The sequence below is a fragment of the Macrobrachium nipponense genome, chromosome 34 (assembly GCF_015104395.2).
Source record: "Macrobrachium nipponense isolate FS-2020 chromosome 34, ASM1510439v2, whole genome shotgun sequence".
Taxonomy (NCBI): Eukaryota; Metazoa; Arthropoda; class Malacostraca; order Decapoda; family Palaemonidae; genus Macrobrachium; species Macrobrachium nipponense.
Genome location: NC_061095.1, coordinates 52472345 through 52483825, shown reverse-complemented (window position 1 = coordinate 52483825; position 11481 = coordinate 52472345).

Genomic DNA, 11481 nt, shown 5'->3' with positions numbered 1-11481 from the left:
CAATTAAGATTCTCGGGAGCCTGGGGGGATTGTTGATAGCCTATTGTTCGTTTAAATATAATGTACATTCTGTATTTCAGTGTGTTAGTATAATAGTGTAATCTCTCTCTCTCTCTCTCTCTCTCTCTCTCTCTCTCCTTACCCATCTGTAATTAGACAGGAAGAGGGGAAGAATGCTAATGAGGCATTTCCCCTAGAAACCGTTATAAATGAAAGTAGAACCATTTCACCGTAATTGACTTCGAGAGTGTTTATAGAGGCAACATTTCATCAGCACTAATTAGGACTCTATAATCAGGCTGTTGACTATATATATCAGTTCTCGAGATTATTACAAATGCAAGAAGGCTTCTGCCTCAGTGATAAGGGTGTAGTCGTATTTGTGTAGTCTGTGTTGGGTGTTAACATAAATTTGTCGGGGAATCAACAGGTATTTACATATTAATTGACAATGCTTCAATGTTGCAATAATTAAGTAGCAAATTAGTGGTTAGGTGGAAGTTTTATGTAATATGTATATAATATGTATATTATGTATATGTACATGTATATATATTATTTATGTATAGTATATACCCATATATCACAAATAAAAAAAAAAACATGAATTCATATTCATTTTCAATTACACTTTGGAATACCATATATGCACTAAACTACAATTCCATTTCAGTCTATGTTATTCCCAACGTAAAGCGATTTCAATATTAAATCATATTTCTTGCTCCTTTCGTAATTTTAACCAAATTCACTTTCTATTCATATTCATTTATAAGGAAAGCGCAGATATCGTTAAAAACGGAGATATTGTATACATCAGCGCAACAATTATGACTTTTGGGTAGCTGGATTGTCGTCATGTCTTTGCCGATTTCCAGTCCTCCAGTTCAGCTGGAAATCAGATCTTCGGCTACAAGGATAGCTAAGTCTGAGAGCCAATATGGCTCCTAAAATGATTTTTAGACAGAAGAAGAAGCTGATTTGGAAAAAGTTTCGAGTTACTCACATCTGAAGTCTCTCTCTCTCTCTCTCTCTCTCTCTCCTCTCTCGTCTCTCTATCTACTCTCTCTCTCTATCATTTACTCCCCTTGAGGCCGGAGGCCTCCCTCCTCCCACTAACTTAATATATTATATAAATATATATATATATATATATATATATAGATATATATATATATATATATATATATATATATACATATATATATATATATATATATATATATATATATATATATATATATATATATATATATATATATATATATATATATATATATATATGTATATATATATATATATATATATATATATATATATATATATATATATATATATATACATCTATAATGCATGTATGTAACCCCACTCTCTCTCTTCACACAACTAATCCATCCATCAAGATGAGCCACAGGAGGACATCCAATCAATCAATCAATCAGAGTAAATTGAACTGAATACCGAAAGGCAATTAATTATAATTCATCCGAAATCGACGGAAAAGCATACCCATCGAAACGTGAATTCAAAGGCCAATAAATCCAAGTGGAAAATTATTCCCTCTCTTTTGAATTCAAAATTGAATTTGATTTCATTTACTATTACTCACGGAAGAGTTATTTTGCCACAAAAGCAATACCGTGATATTAATTGCAGAGAATTGACAAAACATTCTTTGTAACGATACAGAAACCCATTTTGGAGTTTGTTAAAAAAAACTTTTCAAAAAATCTGACGGTGTTTCAATATCCTTTATTGAAGTGAATATTTATTATAGACAAAATGAATTATTTTACAATAAATTACTTTTATCATTATTTCTGTATGACGCAAATTCAATTAAAGTAATGAATAATACTTAACATTTCAGCTTCTGCAGATTATTTCTAGGAGATAAAAAATGTAAGACTGGACTGAACAATTCGTCAAATATTATGAATCCTTAACTGGATAGTTACAAAGGCAAAGGTTATCATTGTTTTGCGATATTCATGTCTTTACCATTTTTTATTATTTGTCCAAGTTTATAATTTATTGCAATATTCGAATCTTTATCTGTTTTGTATTGTGTACATATTCGTAACATTGTTGTTTGAGAATTTATTCTGGATTCAAATCCATAATGGAAGAGCGGACATTAGCTTATCTTTGTTGTGGTGGATTCAGTCATTTCCTAGAACGTTGTATCTTTGAAAAAACTGTTCAGCCTCCATAATGAGACTCTCTCTCTCTCTCTCTCTCTCTCTCTCTCTCTCTCTCTCTCTCTCTCTCTCTCAACTTCAGAAGTGTTTCTCACTAAATGAGATGTATAGCCTCGGGAAAGGAGCGTCGTCACTTTCACCTGGAAAAGTTCCACTCTATTTCTGGAAAGATATATCGATTGGGATTTGTATTATATTTGAGTAAGAGAGAGAGAGAGAGAGAGAGAGAGAGAGAGAGAGAGAGAGAGAGAGAGAGAGCTGCAATATAATCACCGATGTATAGTCATATTTGAATCTTAGATATAATGCTGCACATCTTAGAGTATATCGCCAACTAATGATAAACTGTTTTGGAACCAGCATGGCTTAGGATTTTAGGATTCATCATTCTTGTCACTTTTTAAAAAGAGATATGTAAAATTACTCATAAACCATCATAGAGATATACGCTGTATTCATACAAATACGTGAAAATATGTACACCTATACAAGCGTCCTCCAATGACATATCACGAATCCCACGAAGTCGTAACAACTTGATGACGCAATAGATCAGGTGAAACGCCCCTTCATGTTCAATATAATGGCCTCTCTGCCCATCGGTGTCATATTCTTCGATTCTCGTGAAATGAACCACAAATCCTCATCCTCTTGGAGAAGGAATTCTCTTCCAAGAAAATCATTTATTGAAATCCTCCATCCTGGAAACCATTTCCCCAACCACTCAAAGAAGCACGAGGGAGTAATTCCATCAATACCTTTCCAGTTTCCAGACACACGCGGATAAAGTTTCCAGCGGAAAGACTAACAATAAAAGAGTAACAATGTTAGGTGAGGGAACTGCACGAATAACGCCAACAGTTTCCAGTTCAATGGAGATACTGGATGTGACGCTGGATGAAAAAGCGGGTATTCCAACTCAGAGTTTTACAAAGGTGGATTCCATACGGAATGGGAATGCAAATAGAGGCAAATAGCGATCAGGAATACATTGGGTTAGTTCAAAGCTTTAAACGGATTGAATGATTATATTATAATATATATATATTATATATATATATATATATATATCTATATATATATATATATATATATATATATATATATATATATATATATATATATATAGAGAGAGAGAGAGAGAGAGAGAGAGAGAGAGAGAGAGAGAGAGAGAGATAATTATTTCATATTTAAACAATGACAGCACTATCCAGTGATATATCCAAGTATTGTTTCTTGTCATTGCTGATTAAAAATATATTTCCATCACACGAATCTTGTTGGAGATGAAACAGCAAATATTTAAGCCTTAAATAAATTACTTTCAAAGATCCATTTAAATACAATAATGACTATTATCATAGCGACAAACTCTCTTTGATGACAGGTGGGTTATGGAATGGTGTCACTATTCTTATTCTGGATAAATAACTCTCCTTATTCAAGCTTTTAGAATGATTGTTTCCCGAGATGATGATAAATATTGCAGTTAAAAAATGCCCATTGTAGCATGAGGCTTGAAATGGAGAAACAAGTCCACAGTTATGTTTATGTATACGTATATTTAAAGGTAAATCTGTACAGGAGAAACTTTCTGGAAAATTTTCGAGTCCCATTTTCGATCTGAGAGTGAAAAGGTGAATCAAACGGTTTTCCGAAATTTTTCTTTAAAGATTCATCTTTAAATATCTGTTTATACATATATATACGTAACTGTGGACCTGTTTCCCCAAATATTGGAGCTGTTAGGTTTGAGGGAAAAGTGATTTAGTCTGAATTTTCGTTAGAGAGAGAGAGAGAGAGAGAACATTCAGTACGTGAAACTCATAATTTGTCCATCACTATACATCGAATACACGTCAAATAAATCGTTTTTATTTATAATACATAAAAAGGGCTAAATAAATCTATAAAAAATTATCAGATGTCATTAATTCTAGTTACTGTATTCATTGCAAGTTCCCAAAGATGATTTCAGGCGATATTTTTCTTAAAATCATGAACAACATGTAAACATATTCATTGCCAATTTATCATGTAGTTATCTTGTCTGTTTCTTAATACTTTAACCTTCTTTATTATCAAAGTGAAGGATTCCTAAGGAGTAGGATGCAATGCGGAACCCCACACTATAAAAACCATCCAGTCGAATAGGATGACTGCGATAGACCACAAAATAAATAAATAAATAAGTAAATAAATGAATTAAATAATAGTAATAATAATAATAAATAATTATTTGATTTTTATTTCAAAATTTACGTCAATTGTCATTTTTGATTCCTAGTGGGCAATTCATGTACCTGTCTTTAATTTTCTGAGATAATAATAATAATAATAATAATAATAATAATAATAATAATAATAATAATAATAATATAATAATAAATAGTAATAATGATAAATAATAATAAATAATACTAATAATAATAATAATAATAATATAATAATAATAATATAATAATAATAATAATAAATTCCACATCATTTTATCTATCTACTTACGAGTCCCAAACACCAGCAGAAAGATATTATCTAAAAAATTTGCCATTCAATTTAAACTTACTTCGTGAAACCCTTCACTCTTCTAAGTAATATTCCTAATATTCTGGAAAACTCAGAGACGAGATATTACCACTTCCCCAGTTCCCCCTCGAATGTTCTAACAATAATTGGTGATCGTGCAAAAGGGGAACTTGTATTAAACGCTGTCTAAAATCCTTAGTGTGAAATGGAGACAAATTCAATTCAATTTTTTCCACAACGTGTAACGGGCAGTGTTACTTGAGCCCGCGGATCTAATGAGAGAGAGAGAGAGAGAGAGAGAGAGAGAGAGAGAGAGATGGTATGTTACCTACAGGAATGTTAATTCGCATCTCTTATGAGATAGAGAGAGAGAGACTCACATGCATTATAATAGATTCTCATCATAATGAGAGGCTTTCAGAGATAAAAATCCAGAGTGATATTAAAGAATTTTTTATCTAAAACCGAAAAAAATGCCGAGAATTTCAGAGAGGATTTGTCAGTATCCCATAAGTCAGGTAGTCACAAATGAGTGAAAGCACCTGGAAAAAGTAAAAAAAAAAGTCTTCTGGCGAAAGTGGGTCTAGCTTTCTAAATGAGAAAGCTTTTCTGATAGGTTTATACTTAAGACCAAATTCAACTAATTACTTGATAAGGTATATAAATATGAAATATTCTAAGCAGACTAAACTACTAGGCCTATAGTTTAGCCCCCTTAGAAGGGCTGTGACACTTTAAACGAATAAAGATTCGTTAATTCGTTTTTAATACAGATTTTAATTAAAGTTATAAGATTTTAATTCTTTTTTGCAATAACATATTTTCACAATAATATAGAATTTAGGCCAAAGGCCAAGCGCTGGGACCTGTGAGGTCATTCAGTGCTGAAAGGGAAGCAGAGTAGAAAGGTTTGAGAGGTGTTACAGGAGGAAAACCTCTCAGTTGCACTATGAAAGTAAGATAGGAGAAAGAGAATATGAACGGAGGTACAGTAAAAGGAATGAAAAGAATGCATCTAGGGACCTATGGAAGGGACCCCACAAAGAACCAAAAAGTAATGCCTAAATAGCATGATTCTGATAAGTTCCTTGATAGAGCGTTAGTGTAATTCTGGTTCCAGTTTACAGTTTCAGAGAATGAGAATTTTCTGAGAACGAGAGTCTCATCCACGAGAGAGGAATATCAGGAGACATTTCGGCCCGAGAGAGAAGTCTGTGTATAAAGACATCCTCGACTTTGAAGTCTCGAGAGCAAAGTGGGTGTCTGCTGTCTGTGCATATTCTGAAAAGTCAAAGTATTATGTTGGATGAAAAGAGCGACATATAATGCAAAGTCAAAATATTATCTATATTGGATAAAATAAAGTGACAGCTTAATTTTTGTAGATCAGGTAAAAACAAGTTTTGAAAAAGTTTTTCGAGGCTGTGTATTAAAACGAGGGTAATGGGCGTGATGAAGGCCTGTGGAGATGTTTAAATGAATTAAACTTCTTTCGTGTGGAATCAGCTGTAATTCTTGACATAACATTAAACAGGAAGGCATCGTTGGTGTTGTACAAACACGGGATCAAATATTTGACTGTATGACCAAAACCTGCCTTTCAAAGATGCTAATACATCATTAACGAAAAAGCAAAATTTTCAAAATTCATTCATTCTTGGGAGCGAAGGAGAATTTTAATCTTGAATAGAATGGAAAAGCATTCAAATTTCTACGTCTATATTTCTGTAAGTAAATTCTCAGTTGAACTGTATTTTCCACTTGCGAACAAAACGCAATCATTTCTCTCTAATGGGAACAAGGGACCACTCACTTCACGCCTGAATTTACATTCGACAACATAGATACTTTACAAGTGACTAAGAAATTGTAACGATGCAACTGGAATGGCGACCAACATTCGTTCTCGGAGAAAAAAAATTTGTCCTGCAAATACTTTCGGCTGTTGACTATGTTTAGATGCAAAGAGAGATGTATCAGTCTGAAACCGAACGAACACGAACAAAATTACTGATACAAAGGAAAGTTCTTATCCCCAGCCCTATGTAATAAGCTTTCTTATTACATTTTATTAGTACTTATTCGGAACAGCCTCCCTGCTGAGGATGTCGTGCAATTGTAACTCCAGAAATTCAAGCAAAGATGCAATGCATTACTACCCTAATACTATTCTTGCATTTTAATAAACTTGTATCTATTTATTAATTCATTAATGTATTTTTTCTACTTCTATTATGCGAGCTCTCTTCTTTCTGTATTTTCATTTACCTCTCCTTATGTCTTCCTAATGAACCCCGTAATATTCCTTGGAAGCTGGAATTTCAAGTCAATGGCCCCATTAAGGGGCCTGTCCCATATGAATAGGTCTCATCTTCTGAATAATAATTATTGATAGTTATTCCGAATCTCTGGGGATATCTAACATTTGCTCCTTCCAAAGGAAAGTCATTTACTGAAGGATTTTCTTTTATTTCTCAAAGGAAAATAAACTACAAACTAACTAACGTTCTCAGAACGGGCCGTTGACGAAAACATTTACTGAACAAGTAAGTTTCATCTTAAGTATCTGATGAGGAATTTACAACAGGCTATGCTAGTTTGTGTATTAGGTGATAAAGTTAACAATATAATTTTAGGGATATTAAGTCTATTGGAATATCCGTAAGAATTAGTTTTCCTTTCCTAGAGGCTAAAGAGTGAATAGGAATCTCGCTCAAATGATACACAGTGCTTGGACATAGGAATTGCAACCGATATTATTATTGTCATTATTATTATTATTATATTACTCAGTAGATGAAAGTTATTCATATGGACAAGCTCACGGTGGCCATTGACTTGAAATTCAAGATTCCGAAGAAAAAAGTAAGAGGAGGTACAAGGACATACAGAAAGAAGAGATAATACTTATTAAAAACGAATGAGCATATGAGCACACAAAAAGATTAAAGAACAATTCAGTGGAAGCAGACAGGAGTTGTTATGAACTCTGAGGGAGGGAGAATGAGGAAGGAAAACAATCTTTTTCCTCATCATAATATTCTTCTTTCTCTTCTCGTTTTTCTTTTCAATTTATTACTCTTCTCTCTCATCAACATTGGTGTGAAAATCCTGATCCATAGTCCTCCACTGGAGAAAACTTCCCAGAATATATAGAGGTTATTTTTTATATTTATCATTTGTACACTCTATAGTGATATCAACTCTAATCTAAATTATACAAGAAAGAAATTAAATATGTAGCCGCTCTACCTGCATATTGAAAATAACAAATATATGAAAAACATCTGCATTTGCAAAATATCTAACTCTGGATTATTTGAAAAATCCCTCTTCGAGTTCCATTATAAGGCATGTTCTGTTATCTTGGCATTTATCAGTTATTTGCAGAAAGTATAATTTTTCTGTAGGTTAATTATGTTTTACAGTCTTTTGCATCATCAGTATCCTCTGGACCTGGTTAATAAGATTAAATATAAAGGGAAATCAGTGCAGAAACAGTAATGTGAACAAAATGTTTATTCCAAAAAGCAACATAAATGAGTATATAATACAGTTTTTACTTAGAAAGGAGGACAAGAGCACAAAAATGGTGACAAAAGATGCCTCTCTCTTTAGGAAAAGGTATAAGAGCTATATACAAAATTAAAATATTCACTATAATTTTACAGCAATTGTTCTTCAGAATCTTATTTCTTCAGTGTATTCAGCTTTCTCTTTTTTGTTAAATTTTTGCAATTTTGAATGTTTTCATTGCTTTTCTTACAATAATTGTTTAGTGAGGCATTGGAGGAAGCAAATATCAGCATTTTTTGAATTTTTTCTATGCTATGCCCAGCATCACAATCATTTAGAGGTAAGAAGGCATCATTATCAGAAAGGACAGTGAAGTGAATGTCCGTGGCCAAATTCCTTTGATACATTGATTTGATAAAATCAGGACAAGTGACAGTTTATCAATGGTTATTTAGTTAAACAGAATTACGTTTACTACAGATTCATGCAGATAAAGAGGCCTTCCTCTGCTTATACCCTGAATGTTACTGTTTATTGTCTGGTAAGCTATCTTTTGTTTCTTGGCAAGTAAGTAATTCTTTGCAAAAGCTACACTTGAATTTTTTCACAACAGCATACACACAATAGCCAGGAAGGTATGTTATAACCGGGAAAAAGATCCATACATTTTATCAATATCATCTTGACTGACTTCAATATAAAAAAAAAAAAAAAAAAAAAAAAAAAAAAAAAAAAATCGTTATTTCCGGACTCCTGATTATTCATGCACTCCCAGTTCGTTTCTTCGAAGATCTTCAGTTCGATGTTTTTATTATTAAAAGTTATTCTGAGAACAGACATTAACCTCAGTTTTTTTTTCACACTCGAACACTTGTCGTAAGGAAATGTTGTAACTGCTGCCAGCAAGTCGACGATATTTACCAAATCTATTTTCAAGTTGATCGGTTTGAAATTTTCCTGGTAAGACATATCTCATTTTTAATTTTCCTACACAGTATTTTGTTATTTCTATCATTGCCCTAGTTGCGTGTTTTAAGGCAGTGAATGTTTTCCCTACTCAGCTTTCCACCAGTTTTAGTAATGTTATTCCAGAGATTAACCAGAAATGGAATTTCTGTATGAAATATACTTCTTGTCATTTACAATTTATGCTAGTGGAGGAGCATATATTGTGAAGCCGAGTACCTTTTATGTGGATGCCTTACATTCATTATGGTCCACCAGAGATAAATGACTTTAATATAATTAGCTACATCTTCAGAATTTGGCAGTGTTCTTTTCCCGTTGTCAAAAGTGCTTCTATGACATATTCATTGAAAATTTGTAGGGCAAGGCTGACGTTTTGCCTTTCTAGACTTGATGGATTTAATGCCTTTGATGTAAGTTTGTATGCATATCTGAGGATAAAATCTGCTTCTAAATTGTGCAATTTATGCAAAGTGGCAAATGGGGCATTATATATTTTGGGCGCAGTATGGAATGCACTCTCAAAGGGAAACTCAAGAAAAATCATGTTTTCATCAGCATCTCTTTCATTGATCCAGTTATTTCTCATGTATTTCAGCAAATGCACCTGAGTCAAACATGAAAAAAAGAGGGCGGGAGTTATCTGCAGGGTGTTCATACATAACTGAAGGTTTCGGTGGTAAAAAGAAGTGTGATATAGCTTTCTGATTTATGGAAAGCTGAAAACTGAATCTTGGGCCCATTATTGCAATTCCCTTTAAAAAGGGGAACAGAACATCTGTTGTGGCATTTTGTCTGGAGTTACAAGTGTGCCTGAAACCTACCTCCTTCGCAGGATTTAAGTATAACACTAGAAAGGTCACTGGAGATCGGAGGTTGCCTACTAGTAATGTCTCATTAGATGGCCTCAGTAAAACGTACCCACAGCAATGCAAATTAAAAACAAATGGTTGAGCAGTTTACAAAATATGAAAGTTGCAAGTACTGAGTTATCATTTAAAGTCATCAGCAATGACTGATAATGTATTTTATAATCATTTGTGTTAATAAACTGTTGTTTCTCATCATAACTTCTGCGCAGATTTTCCACCATTATGCGGCATATTTAATTATATTAACCAGGTTTAGAGGGTTATTTGAAGTTATAGGACTGGAACTGAAAAATAATGATCTAACATAGCAATTAGATACTCTAGATAAAAAGTAATAAATAACACCAAAAAACAGAATTGGGAATGGTAACTTGTGGCCAGGATTAGGACGACTGGTGATGACTCATCGCTGTGTTTTGAGTGATCGCACAGGCCTTGTCAATTCAAGATGGCGTTGTATGGATGCGGGAACAGGGGAATTATGATATTTTGCTGGCGTCTCTCCTCTCTCATCCCTCCCTCTCTCTCTCTCTCTGAAAAGTGTATCTCTTCCTTAAAGTGCAATGCACGTAATTGTAATTCCAACTTTGTACATTATCTCAAGTGCTGGAAAGCAGAGTAGTTTTCCAAAGTGAGTTTTATTCGTAATATTTTAAAAGATTTACAGTCTTTTTAGATCCAGATCATTGCGGTCTTTTGGATGTAAATATCTTTAAAATTGATCTTTCATTTATAACTGAGAAACCAGATCCTGTCACAAAATGTCAGATTAAACTCTGTATACTGTGTGACCGCCACTGCTCCATCAGCAGCAGACAAGAAGTATAAAGACATTGCATCTCCTGTAGAAGATCCAACCCGGCCCCCTCCTCACCCATCAACCATGCAAATTGTAAATATAATCGTTTTAAAAAATGACGATTCTCTACAAGTTCGCAAGAAGCAGCATATTTCCTTTTTTCGTTTATCTAAGGTTTATTACCCCAAGAGACATTTAGTGAATAAAAGCATCATGATAAACTGGAATCCATTTATAAAATAAGAAAAATGTCTGAGGCATCAAGGTTATAGAAGTATCTTTTGGGGCTTCACCCAATATTTGTTTAATAATGATCGTCGGGCACGTACCGTAAAATACCTTAGTCGACAAGCCAGTGGAAATAAACGTCCAAGTTTAGTACAGTTTTAAAGTTACCGATACATTTTTCTCAGAATTATTATAAGCTTTCAAATTTAAAAATTATAGAACAACATATTGCGCGATATAATTACTTTTTAATTCTAATACTAATGCACCAAAATATCATAGTAAATACGATAATTTTTCCATGAGCCATACGATGTTAGAGCGATATAGGGAAGGCATGACAACACTGGTCACTGAACAACTGTAGTTTGGC